The sequence below is a fragment of the Panthera uncia genome (assembly GCF_023721935.1).
Source record: "Panthera uncia isolate 11264 chromosome A1 unlocalized genomic scaffold, Puncia_PCG_1.0 HiC_scaffold_17, whole genome shotgun sequence".
Classification (NCBI taxonomy): domain Eukaryota; kingdom Metazoa; phylum Chordata; class Mammalia; order Carnivora; family Felidae; genus Panthera; species Panthera uncia.
In genome coordinates this window covers 6,500,151-6,517,137 of record NW_026057577.1, presented here as the reverse complement: position 1 = coordinate 6,517,137, position 16,987 = coordinate 6,500,151, and the positions used below count along the sequence as shown (strand labels likewise).

Sequence of the window (16,987 nt, the reverse complement as noted above, 5' to 3'; positions counted from 1 at the left end):
TCAGGGGAGGTTGGGTGAAAGTTGCATGGACCTCTCTGTGCATTTCCTTGCAATTTCATGTACATCTATAATTATCTCAAAATGAAAAAAAAATTTTTAAGGAGGAAAGGAACTCCTATGAAGGAAAATAAACAATGAAAAACTTCAAAAATCCTCAAGTCTCAGAAATTGGCATCAGCTATATCTTCAACTGAAAATTATGGTTTTTTGGTTTTGCTTTGTTTTTGTTTTTGTTTTTTAATTGTAAAGGAGGCTAAAACCAAGAACAGGAGAAAGCACTCAGAAGAAATTAGACCCAGGTCCCCTCCCCTGCTCTGCTCAGCCAGATGTCTGCCCCTCCCCCACCCTGTTTTTTTGTTATTTGGTTTTTGTTCTCTCAAGAGAGTAAAGCAGAGGGTTTCTCTATATTTATTCATATTACTCAGCTGTAAGGATGCTGGCAAGTGAAAGGAGGTTGGAAAATTTAATCTTTATTCCGAAAGAAGAGTTATCCTATGGTCCCAGTACAACATACCTCTTAGGCCTCTTTAAAAAGCTTTAAAAAAAGGAAAGCAAGATGATGGTGGATATACGGCAGTCACTGGTTCTTGTCCATCTGGTTTTCTAGGAACACTGCCGTCTCCCTTCTCCAGAGTAGAGTAAGTTATTGGCCAGCCCAACTGGTAGTCCTTTGTCTACTGCCCTCTACAGCTTTGTCCCCACCTACTGGAAGGTATATTTTCTTTTGTGATCACATTAGATTTGGAAAGTAGAGCACCTACTCCCAGCTGGTGCAGGCTTGAGAAATTGGGTGCTGCTTTCAGGGTTAAATAATTATGGAGTTATGGGCCATATTGGTGGTTCCTTTGGCAATACATTTCCCTCCAAAACCTACTAGGTTTCCAGTCTCTTCTCATTTTATTCATTCCATATAAAAATACTCATAACCAAAGATCTTGCCTGGACATGGTTTTAAAATCTTGAGACTTGAGTCATTTCCTTATTTGCTTCTGTGGTCTGCTCACTACCAAATTTCACAACCTAATGAAATTGAGGCCATTTTTTAAATAATCAACTTAGTTTGGAAGGGCAAACTTGCTGGTGTTGCCCCACACCAGCAAGCTGTTGGTTTCTGCATGACAGGGCATCAATCTTATCTCCTGCCAAATACATACCTTGATTCTGGAAGAATTCAGCCTAGAGCTGGGATGGTGTCGCTCCTCCACAAAATGCTCAGAAACTAGGCTTCTTCCAGCTTCTATTCTTACTCTGACACTGTGGGCCTCTTTCTCCTGGTCAAAGACAGCAGCTTCCAAGTTCCAGGAAGCAGGACAGAAGAAAGGCTAAGGGAAGGAGGCAGTGATAGATGGGGCCTTCCTTGGGGACAGGAAGAGGAGGTACCCTTTGTTGGAAGAAGTGTGCATGTGGATATCTCATATACAGAGGGGTGACCGTGACTGAGATGGTTGTCTGCTTAAACAAATTCATGCTGTTCCTTCCATTGTATAGACTGGTTGCTGTGAAGCACAAGAATGAAGTAAGTTCTTTCTAAACTTATGAAATCTTTCCCGTCTTTTTTTGCATTTGGTGGTGATATGAGACTAGCTCTCAGCAGTGGAGTGTGGGAAGTTCTGTGGGTGACTTCAAGCTGAGCTAGTGAAGAAACACACAAGCACAAGCTTTCTCTCCACCTCTTCCCTGTTGACCAGGTGGACCAAAGCCTAGGGCTGGGGTTCTTGGCATTTTTTTTCTTTTTTAATTTAAATTTTAGTTAGTAAACATACAGTGCAATATTGGTTTCAGGAATAGAATTCAGTGATTCATCACTTACATACAACACCCAGTGCTCATCACAAGTGCCATCTTAGTACCCATCACCCATGTAGCCCATCGCCCACCCACATCCTTCACTCAACCCTCAGTTTGTTCTCTATTGTTAAGAGTCTCTTGTGGTTTGTTTCCTGCTTTCCTCTCCCCCCCCCATTATATGTTCATCTGTTTTGTTTCCTAAATTCCACATATGAGTGAAATCATATGTTATTTGTCTTTCTCTGACTTATTTCACTTCTTGGCATTTTTTACATCACGAACCTTCTTGGTAATCTGATAAACTCTACAGACCCCTGGTGCACCTGGGTGGCTCAATTAGTTAAGTGTCCAACTTTGGCTCAGGCCATGACCTCATGGTTCATGGGTTCAGTCTATGAGCTCAAGGTCTGCATCAGGCTCTGTGCTGACAGCTTGGAGCCTGGAACCTGCTTCAGATTCTGTGTTTTCCTCTCTCTCTGCCCCTCCCCCACCCAAAAAGTAAATAAACATTAAAAAAAAAGTCTATAGACCCCTGTGCAGAATAATGTTTTTTAAAAAGCATAAAATAGAGGTGCCTGGGTGGCTTAGTCAGTTAAGCATCTGACTCTTGATTTCAGCTCAGGTCATGATCTCATGGTTGTCAGATGGAGCCCCACGTCAGACTCTATGCTGGGTGTGAAGCCTGCTTAAGATTCTCTCTCTCCCTTTCCCTCTGCCCACCCCCCAAATAAATAAAAAGCATAAAATACAATACATAGCATTACAAAGGAAATCAGTTATATTGAAATACAGTTATCAAAATATTCTAAGTGTTATGACATATTTATGCATTTAAATAGAGTATCAAATAGCAAGATCTACTTGTGGGTCTCATAGCTACCACATTCTCAAAGTATGAATGAGTGAAAATGATATTTCAAGATATCCCCAACATTTTCTGTTAGGATGATGAAAATGTTTTCGATTGAGGGAGAGGGGATTGCTCAACATTGTGAATATACTAAATACCATTGAATTGTACACTTTATTTTTTTATTTATTTAAAATTTTTTTTAACATTTATTTACTTATGAGAGACAGAGAGAGACAGAGCATGAGCAGAAGAGGGGCATAGAGAGGGAGACACAGAATCCAAAGCAGGCTCCAGGCTCTGAGCTGTCAGCACAGAGCCCAATGAGGGGCCCGAACTCATGAACCATGAGATCATGACCTGAGCCGAAGTCAGACACTTAACCGACTGAGCCAACCAGGCACCCTTTGAATTGTACACTTTAAAATGGTTAATTTTAAGTTATGTGAATTTCACCCTAATCAAAAAGGAAAAAAAGATTAATTGGGAGTGGGGGAGATCTCCCCAATGACTATGACAGAATAATGAACTGTCAGGCTGGGGTTTCCACTGGGGATAGTCACAGGTACTACTCATAATACTGGGATTGTTACCTAGATTCAAAATGGCAGCAAATGTGAAAATCTTCCCATCTGGCTTCATAGCATCCCACCTTGAGTTCTATGCACAGATCCCTTGGGAGTACTTGCCCCACATCTTTACCTCCCCTCCCTACACCCCCCTCCCCCATAAGAACTCTTGTCCTAGGGGATGACAGAGCCATAAGAGGAAGGGGCCCACATCCCTGAATCACTGCATGGAAGAAAGTCATCTGCTGTAAGGGTTGTTACATGAGCAAGATATTTTGTATCTGTTTATTAAAGCAGCCAGCATTACCCGGAGGCAGTAAGTTACTATTTCTGCCTAAATTATGAGTCAGGTCTCTATCCTAGAAACCGAATAAATCCTAATAAATTCAGAAAGTGACCCACAAATCAAATTATACATAAAGACCCTTGAGACTCTGTCACCTCAGCCCCTCTGGATGAATCCCCATGGCCCCAACTATCTCTGGAGGGACCTGCATTCAGACTCCTGCTAATCACCCCATGTATCCCATAATAAGTAGCAAAGTAACAAAATATTTTTCAGCGAGGTAGTATCGGTGATTAATCTCCCCTTAGGCTTTAAATCAAACACCCCTAATGGCTGCCCTACATTTGGATTTTCAGTCTTGGGAGTAAGTACTTCATCCAGTAAGCGTATTTGAAGGTGTTTGTGTATGCTTGTTTGTTTACTTTGTTATTTAAGGCCAAAGCATCATAATCAATTCACATTTTTAGGGAGTGTGGCTGGGATTAGACAGAGAGGAGATATCCACTTTCTTCTTCATGCCTTTCTGCTGTTTGATTTCAACCATTTTTTAAACTATGACCACAAATTACTTTTACAAGGAAAAGGGTGGGTTGATCTTAGAAAAAAAAAAAAAAATCACATGCACTTAAAACCAGAAATGGATTTGCAGCTTTTCCCTGTTCCCATTATATCTCTAAGGTGAGCCTTCAGGGAGAGCATCTGAGTTCTGAAATGGGAGAACCCCCTCTGCCTCCCACGTTCTGAGGCATCAAGGAACCTTCTAACTCTGTGCACTGGGAGTGAAATCAGGACTAGATGGATTCCTGGAGAAGCAGCTGACAGGGTGTATGAGTGTGCGCAGCTCAAGGCTTGATAGAGAGACCTTGGACCTCTGCTTCTTTCTGCCTTTCTACATCTAGTCCTCTTTCCTCCAGCAAAAAAATCATCAGTTTTGAGTGAGGTTGAAAACAATCCAGGTCCAAGAGTGGGTGTGTGGCTTCTTCTTGACCAGGGTAGGACATTGCCCTGAATGTGGCATTTGGTTCAGGGATGGAAATGAGAGTCAGGCCCAGGATGTCTGTTCATCTGTTGAGGAAAGCTCTCCCCACTGGCTTTGAACTTGGTAGGAGCTGGCACCCATGGCCTCTGATGATGAAATCAACATGGAGGTGAGCAGAGCTGAGAATGGAATTAGCCCCCAGATCAAGCCACACCTGAAGCTGGTGTATTATTTCCTCACCCTTTAAAGCTATTTGGGCCAGCTAATTCCTTTCTTATCTTAAGGCTGTTTAAATTAGATTTTTCAATCAATCTCAGGCTAAAACAATGGACAAAGGACATTATAGGGAGATATGACTGGGATCTGAAACTTCATCTATTGTATTATGTCCTATGTGAAGAAAACTGTGGTCTGGAGGCTTCGAGCCCAGAGAAGATGAGCAGGGTGTATCCATGTTTTTGGCACTGAGTGGGGATGAGGGATCTTGGTCATCAGTTCTGGTCCCTAGCTAGCAAGTCTCCACCCTGAGAGAAGGCATCAGACTATCGAAGCTGAGTGGCCAGGGTCCATATTTCAGGCTCATGCAGCAACCTCTCATATGACTTTGTGTTTACAGGCTGAAGGTGCATGGATTTTCCACTGCAAGCACTCTGGTCACACAGTGGTTGGGGCTTATCGTGCAAATAAACCTGGGAACCTGCTTCATTTGGAAGTCTCCTGTGGATTTTAGTTATTGGAGTCAGTCTGATCAACACTGCTCATTTCTGGGGACCGTGACAACTCCAGCTGCTGGACCCATCAAGTTATGGTCCACATCCAAAATTGACCCTGAGTTTGAATTCCAATGCTCCAGGCATGTGTGAGAAATAGACACCACACCAACATTGGTGATCATGGCCAGCACTCAGTTGTTTGTCTTCCTTATTCATCCACCCACCCATTATCCAATACATTTAGTGAGCATCACATTATAAGTATTTTGTTTGCAAGTGACAGAAGCCCAACTCTTTGAGCAGAAAATGCATTGATTGGACATGTACCTGAGATAGGTCACAGGCTAAAAGGAGAAACTACTGAAACTGGGACCTTGGCGCCCAGCACCAAGATTCTATGTCACCAAGACAATCTCTGTTCATCACTGTGTCATCTCTCCATGTGGTGGGGAAGATGCACTGACTGACACCAATTCATACTGTCCTAGCTTAGCATCCCAATGGAGCCAGAATTCTGTTCCTGTGTCCACAAATCAATCCCAGATTGGTCCTGCGTCGGTTACATGCCTGGACCTGAGGGGCAAGGTTCTCCTAATAGAGGAAGAAAGTGGGAAAGCCTGCAGGCTGGAAAGACTCAAAAGCAACCCCAGTTGGTGGCATGGAGGCAACATGAGTTAGACTCACATGAGCAGCTCAGAGCCTGGCAGGGGAGATAACAGCATCATCTGTTAAGTGCCCTTATAGAGGCAAAGATGGAGGGGGGTCTGAGGAGAATGACTAGCTCTACCAAGAAGGCCTTCCCAGAGGGATGAGATAGAATCTGCTCCCATTCTCTGGCTGTCCCCAGCTCTTCCTGAGGAATCCCTTCCTCACTCTCAATACATCTAGTTCACATGGGGCTGACCAGGGTTAGAGATGGGGCTTAGGCTAGGTCAGTGAGAGCCTGTCCTGGGCTTTTTGCTGGAATGATTAGGAAAGAGGTACTCTATCCAAGTGGAGAAACTGGTAGAATCTGGTAGAAGCAGATGCTAGTGGCCATCTTCCCTACCTGGTCACAAAGCCTGTGTGAGGACCCTGGTGTGGAGGTACAGAGTGGAGGGTGGGGGAATGAGATCAATTCTTGGTGACATCTTATGATGCCCGAACTTTTCAGTTACATGACACCTGAATCCATAAATGACCTCTTTCTGCATAAAGAAAGTCTTTATGCAGAAGTCTTTCTACTTGGGTTGGGGTTTTACAACTTGCAGCAGGAGGTCCTGCCTAATACATGGGTCTCTTTGATCTGGAACTGGAAAGGTGAGGCATTTGGTGGGTTTCTCTTCAGAAAGAACAGGACGTGGGCACCTAGGTGGCTCAGTGGGTTAAGCATCCAACTCTTGGTTTTGGCTCAGGTCATGATCTCATGGTTGGTGGGTTCAAGCCCCACATCAGGCTCTGCTCTGACAGTGTGGTGCCTGCTTGGGATTCTTGCTCTCCCTCTCTCTGCCCCTCCCCTCTCAAAATAAATAAATAAACTTAAAAAAAAAAAACCGAGGAGGTTCTCAGGCAAGGGACCACCATTGGTACTCTCTCTGTGGTAGTCCCCCGAGATGGCATCAAATAAGCCCATCTTCCCTGTATGTACATGCAGCTCCTGCCTTGCTTATGTCTTCCCTTCTTGAATCTGGACTGGGCATGTGACTGCTTTAACCAATAGAATAGAGAGAGTGATATTCCTTAGAAGGCCTGCCAGCTTCCCCTTCCTCCCTTGTGGAGCCCTGGGTTGCCAAGTAGGACATCCAGGATAACCTGCTGGAGGGAGAGGCCACAGAAAAGCAGGAGGATGAGACATTACACAGAGATAAGAGGTCTCACTGGGGGTGGGGGGGGAGTGCTCTAAGGGGGCAGACAGCCAATCCCTAGCCACCATCCCAGGTGCAGGCATGAGAGACCCCCAGTGAGACCAGTAGAGCTGTCTAGCCAGGCACCGGAATCATGAGATTTCATAAATTAGTTGTTTCATGCACTAAGGTTTTTGTTATGAACTCCCCTCCTCCATCCCCACTGTGCCAATTGTAAAAAGTAGCTCCCTCTGGAAAGATCAATTACAAAAATGGCACCTCACTGCCCAGGCTAGAGCACAGGTTGCCAGGGCACAGTACTCAAGGCGGGTGCAGAGACCCAGATAGATGTCAGCTCCTCAGCCAGGCTGCACAATTCCAGTACTCTGTGGTCTTGGGCTGGGAGATGTGGAGGGATGGGCAAGTGTAGGTCTGCACTTGTTTTATCAATCCCTTACCCCTGCTGGGCTTTGCTGTTGCCCTGCCTTGCCTGTCCAGTGTCCTCTGGCACTTGAAGATGGGGCTGTCACTTGAATTCTTGGAAGAAGACAGGTAAGGACAATCCCAATTTGAGTATGGAACTCAAACGGCTTTTGCCCTTCCATGTTTTCCTGGCTCTTCCAGTTCTCCTCTGCCCCAGCAGCAAGCTGCCACCCATTTCCCATGTCCTGTAGCCCAAGACAGCCTTCAGTGTGGGGATGTCTCACTTTGTTGCTATTGTTAATTCCTGGAATCAATTTCACACATTTCTTGGGGGTTGATTTTTCAAGAAGGAGCCAGTGGCCCATCTTAGTTTGCCATGTAGGTCTCTCACATCACGCCCCTGAGCATGCCTCTCTAATGGATTTGTTTGTTGGGTGTCTCTCTTTTCCCTAGACTTTGAGCTTACTCAGGGCAGGGTGGGGTGTTTCATCTCTACATCCTGGCTCCAACACAGGGGCTCCAACCGCCAGTTAACCGACGTGCACTGATGCAAGCATCATCAATTAGCCCAGTCCTTTTCCTGCTCATCTTCAATCATCACCTGAACAGAATATCTTGATTTTTGAAGGCAGCCTCGGACAGTTACTGCGGCTGGGATCCCACCACCAGAACTGTCCCTTAACTTGCTGGACTGAACGACCATTAATGGGCCGAAACGGGCCATTAATTTTTTTCTGCATATGTGAGGCAAGAGGAATCGTGAGACTGTTCACGATTTAATGTCTCGTCTTTAATCAGATCAAGGCACTGGCTAAAGTCAAAAGTCTGAGAGCTGGTCCATGTCTTCACGTGATTGACAGGAGAACGAAGGGGAAAGAGATCGAGGAAAACGAGGGAAGAGAGGAGACAAAAGTGAACAGCCTGAGACACACACAAAAAAAGGGGGCGTGGGGAGGGTAGATGGAAAAACGGAGGACCGTTAAGGAGAGGAGAGAGTAGGGACCGAGCAGGAAAGGAGCGGAACAGAGCGGGAAGAGCAGCGGGAGGGCTGGCCTAGGAGCGCGCCGGACAGGCGCACCGCTGTCCAGCGCGGGGGGGTGAGAAGGCGGGGCTTGGGAAACTACGAGAGGGGAGCGACCCACCCCGTCGGACACCGAATGGTCGCGCCCGGCGGCGGCGGCCAATGGGCGGCCGGGATGTTGGAGCGGCGGCGGCGGTCGGGGTGCTCGCTGGCTGGGGGACGGCGGCCGCCGCCATGATGCTTGTTTGCTTTCAATGAAAACGAGGGGGGCGCGAAGGAGGAGGCGGCGGCGTCGGTGGCGGCGGCGTCGGCGGCGCGGAGGCGAAGGCGGCAGTGGGCGCAGCGAGGAGGGCGAGGCCGGGGGCCGAGAGGGCGGGAGGGCATAGTGGCGGCCCGTCGGGGCGCCTGAGGCGGGCGGCTGACGCGGTGGCGCTCGGAGGGGGAACAAAGAGCGGCGGCTGAGGCGGCGGAGGAGCGGCGGCGGCGGCGCTGCAGCAGCGGGCGGGACTGGTATGGTGGTTCCACAGGTCAGACCCCGCTGCACTCACAGGGAGGAGGCGGCGGCAGCGGCGGAGGAAGGCGGCGCACCCCGAGAGGTGAGGGAGACGGACCCGAGGCCTGGCCGGGCTCTGCTGCCCGCACTGGTCGCGCACGGCCCCCGCTCGGTCGTGCCCCCGAGACCGAAGCGCGCGGGGTCTTAGCGCGGGCAACTTGAGTTTTGTGGGTAGCGAGCCCGTAGCTTGGCTGAGCTGGCGGCTGTTGAGGGGGGGAAGCCTTTCTCCGATCGGGCTGGGTCCCAGGCCGCGCCCCCGCGCCCAGCCCGGGGGCGGGGGGCGTTGATTGACGGCGGGGACTGGGGGGCTCAGGGCGCGGGGGAGCGGCGCCCGGGCCCTGGGACCCCGACTCTGGTCATCCCGAGGAGGCGGGTGGGTGTTGGGGACTCGTGGCCAGGATGGGTGGCAACTTTGGCGGAGTGGCTGTGTGGGATTGTGCGCCGTGGAGTGTGGAACTTCGCAGTTACCGCAACGCGGGAAACCAACTGTTGACCCTCTACCCCAAAAGTATTTAAAATTCAGTTTAACGCAGATTTGGGGGGAGGGGGTAGGTGTGACAATGACCTGGTTGAAGAGGCACTTAGCACCAGATTTGAAGATTTATAGTATTGCTCAGAGCTCGGAGATAGCCCTAATTAATTACTTGAAGCCGTTTTCTCCAGTAACCCTGAACCTCATCCTCCTTTTTATATTTAAACACCAATCGTTATTGTCTTTGTAAACTTTTTGACTCTTTTTCCTTTCTCATCTTCTCCAGAGGGTCTGCTAACACCTGTAACCTTTTCTTTAACTGTTACTGCAGATGACAACATTGTGAATAGTCATCTTGCTTGATCTTCTTGGAATTACTGTGTTAAGCTGACGTTGTTTAAATAATCTGCTTGAATTTGAGTTCCTGCACTTACCATTTTCTAGGTGGATTGTATTGTTAGTGTTAGTGCGGAATTTCTTGCATTCTTGTGTCTGGAAATTTAATTTTGGAGAGGAAAAGAGGGAATATGAACAAGTGGCAAATAAAATGGCACCTATTAGCACTTTTTTTTTTTCACAATCACTAGGGTTTACTATTTCAAAACAGTGTTGTTGTCTCTAAGAGTTGATATGGTCATTGATCAAGAGGTTTTGAAGACTTTTGTAATTGCTGTCAGAGCGGTTATGACAGTCTTCAGAATGGGATGACTTTTAGAGTTAAAATTGCTTAATATTTTTAGACCAGTGATCTGGCCCAGTCAGCTTGCTTTAAACAAAATATTTGTAAAGCTACATGTGGAAACTGAGACCTAAAAAGGTTAAAGTGATTTGCCCAAGGTACTTTTAAAGGGAAAGGACCAGGTTTTTGTGTGAGTGTGAAAGCACATCAAAGAGTGATGTAATTGGTGGGGAGGGCAGAAGGTGTTTTAATGGGTAGAAGTTATTTGGGATAGATGTGTCTGTTCAGTTCTCAGGTGAACAAGATACTTAATGAAGTAGTGAAAACAAGGATGGGCTAGAAGACAGACATTTTCAGGAAGATTCACTCTCTGAAAGTTGATTTTTGTATAGTTTCAGAAGTGTCTTGATCAGTGGGATGTAGATGAAGAAGCCCTTTTGAATGCCTGTTTTGGTTGTAGGTGTATTCAGGTTTCTTAAATCTTGGTAGATCAAAACTACAATTATTGGAAAATTTCAGACTATTTTCTCTTGACTAGGAATGAAGTTGGTTATAGAACTTGGTCCTGACTGCAAATAAAGGCATTGTAGGAATTTGCCTACTGTACTGGTTTATAAATACGAATTTTGGTCCATGCTTAGGCACTGCCAGTGCAGGACCTGATATGGGGCTTGAACTCACTAACCGTGAGATCATGACCTGAGCTGAAACCAAGAGTTGAATGCTTAACCAACTGAACCACGCAGGTGCCCTGAAGCATAAACCTTTTTCATATCGTAGTGCACTGGAAAGGGATAATATATGTAAGGCATACTGGAATAAATGGTCAACATTACTCACAGCCGTAGCCTTTGGTCCATGAGGGGTGAGGGACCACTAACTTTCCTATATGCTTGCTCATTGGGAAGCTATGCTTTTAAAATGCTTATCATTTTGGAAAAGTCCAAATAGGTTCAGTAAGGATATATATTTTAATGCAGAAAAGACTTAGATTTGTGGGCCTGCAGCACTTATTTGCGTTTTTTTGTTGTGAATGGAATTCAGTGCTATGTAGAAAAAGGTTCCGATTTCAGTTTTCAAATCCTCAGCTTCCACTTTTGGCTTATTTTTTTTTTTGCTTTCACCTTGCCTGCTACTCACTTTCCAAAGGTAGCCAGTTTACAACAAGTGTGATTAAGGAAACACCATGTGAAATTAAGATATACTTGATAAATTAAACTGTAAACTTCCTGTACACAGAGCCTGGCGTGTTAAAGTACAATGGAACGCACCATATTTTGGTTTTTGAACAAGTAATGAAAAGGAGTAGGTTGTTTGTATCCAGAATGAGGACCCATGTGTAGGCTGCCTTAACCTTACCCTTCTCTGGCCTTACCTCTCCGTCATCAGTTTATATTTTCTGGATAACTTCAGTTGGATGTCAAGGAATAAAACGTGCTGGACACGGTATTGGACCCTGAGAGTTCAAAAATGAACACTACCTAGTTTTTGTCATGTAGTCTCTAGTTATCATAGGCGCATGAAGTGCTATGAGAGAATAGAAGAAAGAATAAATTCGCAGAAGGCGTGGGGCCAGTTTACAGAAAATAACAGCAGAATAGGTGTTTGTCAAACTGGGGAGAGGGGTCATTTCAAACAGAAGGGAACGGTGGGTGCACTCAGGTGCCAAAAGTTGGGCTAAGACCCAATGGTGAGGTGTTAATGGAACAGGAAGAGTGGCCTGCAAAGGTGTGTCCAGCCTAGATTTTGAAGGACCATGCTTGCTCAACTAAAAATGAGGTTTATATCTTTATCCTGTAGCAAAGGAAGGAACCAAAATATTTTTAGTATGGGAGCAAGGTGATTTATAGACCACTTTGGCATCAGTGTGGAGGATTGAGTGGAGGCCCTATATATAAAAAAAGTCACATTTTAGGTACTGTGGAGTTAATGATTCTGAATCTTTTTAACTTGGATATAGTGTCTGTTGTGTTCTGTAGTTCCTTTTATAGTGGACTTGAGGGTTTGCCCAATTGCTTTACAATGCTGGGTAATTTAAAATCAAAATGTCAGGATGTTTTGGAAGAAGTTAAAAGCAGTCAAAACAATGAAACCCATAAAATGGTACACTTGAAAATTCAGGCACTGAGAACTTGTTTTTTGAGTTCTGCTTAGGCAGACTGTAGAGCTTAAGCTGGAAAAAACAACTCTCTGCTCACCAGAAGTGGGAGGCACCAACTTTTAAAGATTGCAACTCTCCTAATAGTCTATTGGGACATAGGCCATATGTATGTGAAACTTGTAGGAGGGCAGAGTTTTCTCTCCAGTAATTTACTGCAATTGGAGCATTGAAATTAAAGTCTCTGAGCTCATGATACAGCTGGCTGTTAATTTATGTAGCCTATTCTGCTGTGTAGCAACATACAGGTTCCCAAAAGCTACCATGGTATGCAAGATTGTGCAGTAAAAACTACAGGCCTTGTGGGGGAAAATGAGATTGGAGTCCAACACTCAAAAACTTAGTGACTTATTTTGAAAAAGGAACCTGATGAGAATGGTAGCAAAGTTTTACACATGTGAAATGGCTAAGGAGTATCTAAATATTCCAGTAAATGTGGCACTTTACATTGAGAAAGACCTCATTTGCTTGTGGAAATGGGCATCAAAATGTTTGCTGTTTGTTACTTTGAAGTGGTAGCAAGCAGGTTATCTGAAATCAAATGGAATGTTTAGTAACACCAGATGTGGGTGGGTGGGTGTGTCTTGTATCACACACATGGAGAACTGTCTGGAGGGTGGGTGTTTAAGATGTGTGTGTTTTGTGTATTTCTGCTCAGCTCAGTTTGGCTGGGTGCAGTTTTCTACCTTCGTTTAGTGCGGTAGATGCAGATGAGAAATGGCATGCAAATGAGAATTTTGCGTTACGCTTAAATTCCCTAATATATCAATCACACTGGAACAAACTCACATTTCAGAACAAGCAATAAAGCAGAATTAATTATACTTGAATACAGCATTTTAAAATAGTACTGAAACGCGGTTCAAAAAATACCCAAACACCCATATGTTAGGCACCATGTATAGACTTGCTATCCTTATGGGGCTTATGGTCTTTTGTCCCAAGTGGGGTTTATAGTGGGGTGTAAAGACAAATGGACCAATAAAACTCTCACAGGTTATACAGTAATAAGGAGTATACAAAGCAAGTGCTAAGAAAGGAACAACTAATTCTGCTTGGGAAACTTGATAGAGTCATCTCCGAGGTCTTTGAGCTGAGTTTTTAAGGGTGAATAGGCACTTGCCAGGCTGAGTAGGACTTTTCATGGAGAAGGAATGATATTTGCAAAGTCAAGTTACATACGACTTTGGCTGTGAAACATAGGACGCAAGGATGGGAGGGATAGGAGGAGGGGCCAGAAACAGTTTGTGAATAGTCTAAGGCTCTTTCTTAAAGTGTTGGGACTTCTGTCTGTATATCCTGAGGATCCACTGAGAGGTTGAGTGGATAGTAGTGGGGCAATTGTGTGTGACACACTTTTTTCAGGAGAGTAAAAATACGGACAGTGGATGAAAGGGGTCAGAGTTCATTTAAGTCCTTGTGAGAGGCTAAGGATATCAGCATATGAGCTGGACAAGAATAGGATAAATTTGAAAGATACCAGAATTAGGGACAGACAAGCAATGAGTTATAAAAATAGGGAATTGAGTACCACTCAGAAGGTTTTTAGCTTGGGTAACTTGGTATGATTTAACTTGGGGGAAGTAGAGGAAGAAGAGCAGATTTGGAAAAGGGAAGTGGAATAGGTTGCTTTTGCATCTGACTTTCATATGCCCATTGGGTATTTAGGTGCACTATGTCTTAATAGGTATCTGGACCAGAGAATGGTTGGGAATTTTAAAGACTTGGTTAGTATATAGTTAGTATTGGAAGTTTGGAGATCACTCAGGAAGAGTGTATGAACAAATGCTTTTTACCTTTTTTTAGGGAGGTAGAGTCCCCATTTGAGAATCAGTTGAGAATTATGGCTCCTGCTGAACAGAATAAAAATATGCATACACTTAAGTGTGAAACTTACTTAATGAAACACAGGATAATATAGGACAGGAAGAAGAGGTGACCAAGGGAACCCTTAGGAACAGCCAAAAATTACATTTTGGACACAACGGCAATAAAATGGTTAAAGAGGTAGGAGAATAAGAGAGTACAATTACAGATGCCAAGAAAGGTAGGAGTGCCGAGCAAGAGGGAGTTTTCAGTGACGAGTGACGGCCAGGTTTAGGGTAGGATGAGCTCTGAGAATAGTTTAATAGGATTTGGCGGTTAGGTGAATATAAGCAGAGCAAATTTTTCTGGGACCAGGGAGGTGGAAGTCAGACTGTAGGTTAGGCTGGGGACAAATGGGAGGTTAAGATGGAAAAATGTTATAGACTGCTGTTTGGAAAAGTTTAGAGTGGGAAAGAAGGAAAGGGGGTAATATAAAGAAGAGGACAGGGTTGACTGAAGGTAAACACCTATATTTGTTGCCTACCTTATGTTTTCCATAAGCCCAAAACTTAGGAAATTTCTATATATATTTATATTTCAGACTTTTCCCTGATATATTAGCTGAAATGATGAACTTTTTATTGGATCACATAAAGCTTTTTCTTTGTGGACTTTTATGTGATTTAAAAAACAAAGGAAAAATTTCCTCATTGGAGGTGGACCTGATGTGAAATCATAATATTAGAACTTTCAGTCTTCAGTTACTGAAAGCCTAAAATTTACTCTTCATATTCCCTTGCTAGATTTGTATTTGTCCTGTGCTCAGCAGTCTGCAGTTGAGTTAAATGTTTGATGTACTTTTAGGGGCGCCTGGGTGGCGCAGTCGGTTAAGCGTCCGACTTCAGCCAGGTCACGATCTCATGGTCCGTGAGTTCGAGCCCCGCGTCAGGCTGTGGGCTGATGGCTCAGAGCCTGGAGCCTGTTTCCGATTCTGTGTCTCCCTCTCTCTCTGTCCCTCCCCCGTTCATGCTCTGTCTCTCTCTGTCCCAAAAATCAATAAACGTTGAAAAAAAAAAATTAAAAAAAAAAAAATGTTTGATGTACTTTTAAATGTAGAATAGTAGCAAAGAAGACATAGTCATTTTCTTTCAAAATTATTTGCTACACATATATACCTTACAAAGTAAGCATATGGAGATCTAACAAAACAAAAATTAGACAGTGATCTTTGTATCTAAAAGGAGTATTACAGGTGATTCTCTGGATACATCTAGCTGTCCCATATAGATTTTTTTTAACTAGGCAGATTTTGAGTGGGGGTGGTGTGGCGAGATAGATGAAAAAGGATATTAGAGGAGTCCTTGCTAATTAAGACCAAATAGAAACGAAGATTTATTCAAGTTAAGTCAAAAATATTTCTTGCATTCAGCTTTTTGGGGGGCAATTTTTTTTTCTTTCGTAAGATTGTGTATGGTTGTATGCAAACACCACAGCATCATAAAGCAGTATCTGATGAAGCTAACTGCCATGTTTTGTGGACTGAAAGCTTCTTTTGTATATTTTCATCTAAAATTGTTGAAAATTAAAACTGTACTTTATTTGGGACATCTAAAGAATTATCATTTGGTTTCTAATTTTAGGGAGACTAGAGATATTCAGACTTAGGGATTTGCAGTCAAAGAAAGAAGGAGCTTTGTTGAATGCTAATGATGTGGTACGCATTGTGCTTTACATGTGTTATTTTATTTGATCCTCATACCAAAATTGTGAGGTAGATATCATTTTATAAATGAGGAAGCTTTAGCCTTAAAGTTGAATGTAAACATATCTTTCTTGATATCGGTCTGTTTGACTCTAGTTTGTGTGTTTTTGTTTTTGTTTTTTTTTTGAGAGTGCAAGTGAACAGGGGAGGGGCAGAGGGAGAGAAAGAGAGAATATCTTTTTTTTTAATTTTCTTTTTAACATTTATTTTTGAGACAGAGAGAGACAGAGCATGAACGGGGGAGGGTCAGAGAGAGATGGAGACACAGAATCTGAGGCAGGCTCCGGGCTCTGAGCTGTCAGCACACAGCCTGATGCGGGGCTCGAACTCACGGACCGCGAGATCATGACCTGAGTCAAAGTTGGACGCCTAACTGACTGAGCCACCCAGGCGCCCCCAAGAGAGAGAATATCTTAAGCAGGCCTGATGTGGGGCTGTGTCTCAAGACCATGACATTGGTCTCAACCTGAGTTGAGATAAGAGTCAGATGCTCAACCGGCTGAGCCACCCAGGCGCCCCTCTAGTTTGTATTAATTTCACTGTACATCCCCCACTTCCGTCCTAACACACTCTCATGGTGCTGTGGCTTAGAATGGACCTTTGATATACATTTGATGATATAGGGAGACCCAATTGCTGCCCCAAATTTATAACCATTTACATTGGTGGCTGATCTTGTTGATAGAATGGAACTACCTGGCAGATTCTTAATATTTGTGATCCTCTTAGGTTATGGATCAAAAACTTCATGAGAGTCCACATAAGAATACTATTCATGCTGGCCAAAAATCCAGTTTTAAAGCATTTCATTGTTTTAGGAAAAGGCAGTCACTTATGTGGTCAGAAAGCAGTGCATAATGGAACTCCATTTCAACAGAGTTGCTTAAGATTTCTTTCCAAATCTTCTGAAACATCACTAGGTAGCTTCAGAGCAATATTGTAGTGTTATTATTGATGATTTGTAAGGTCAGCATTTCATGAATAATTTTCTTGTAGGGGAAAAAAGGACTAGTGGGTTAAAACATGGCCAGGATATTAAAACCTCCTAAGTGATTGGATATATAAATTAGAATAAATGTTGAATGCCTCAAAGGCCAAAATCACC

At 44.1% G+C, this 16,987-nt stretch overlaps 1 protein-coding gene across 2 annotated transcripts in view; it reads left to right on the top strand.

Moving 5' to 3' along the window:
- The first annotated feature begins 8,635 nt into the window (after nucleotides 1–8,635).
- Nucleotides 8,636–16,987, top strand: part of CNOT6 (CCR4-NOT transcription complex subunit 6) — a 76,838-nt gene continuing 68,486 nt past the window's right edge. For both annotated transcript variants that reach the window (XM_049648357.1, XM_049648356.1), the window contains exon 1: nucleotides 8,636–9,048. The gene's annotated coding sequence lies outside the window, so the exon portion shown is untranslated. The remainder of the gene's footprint in view (nucleotides 9,049–16,987) is intronic.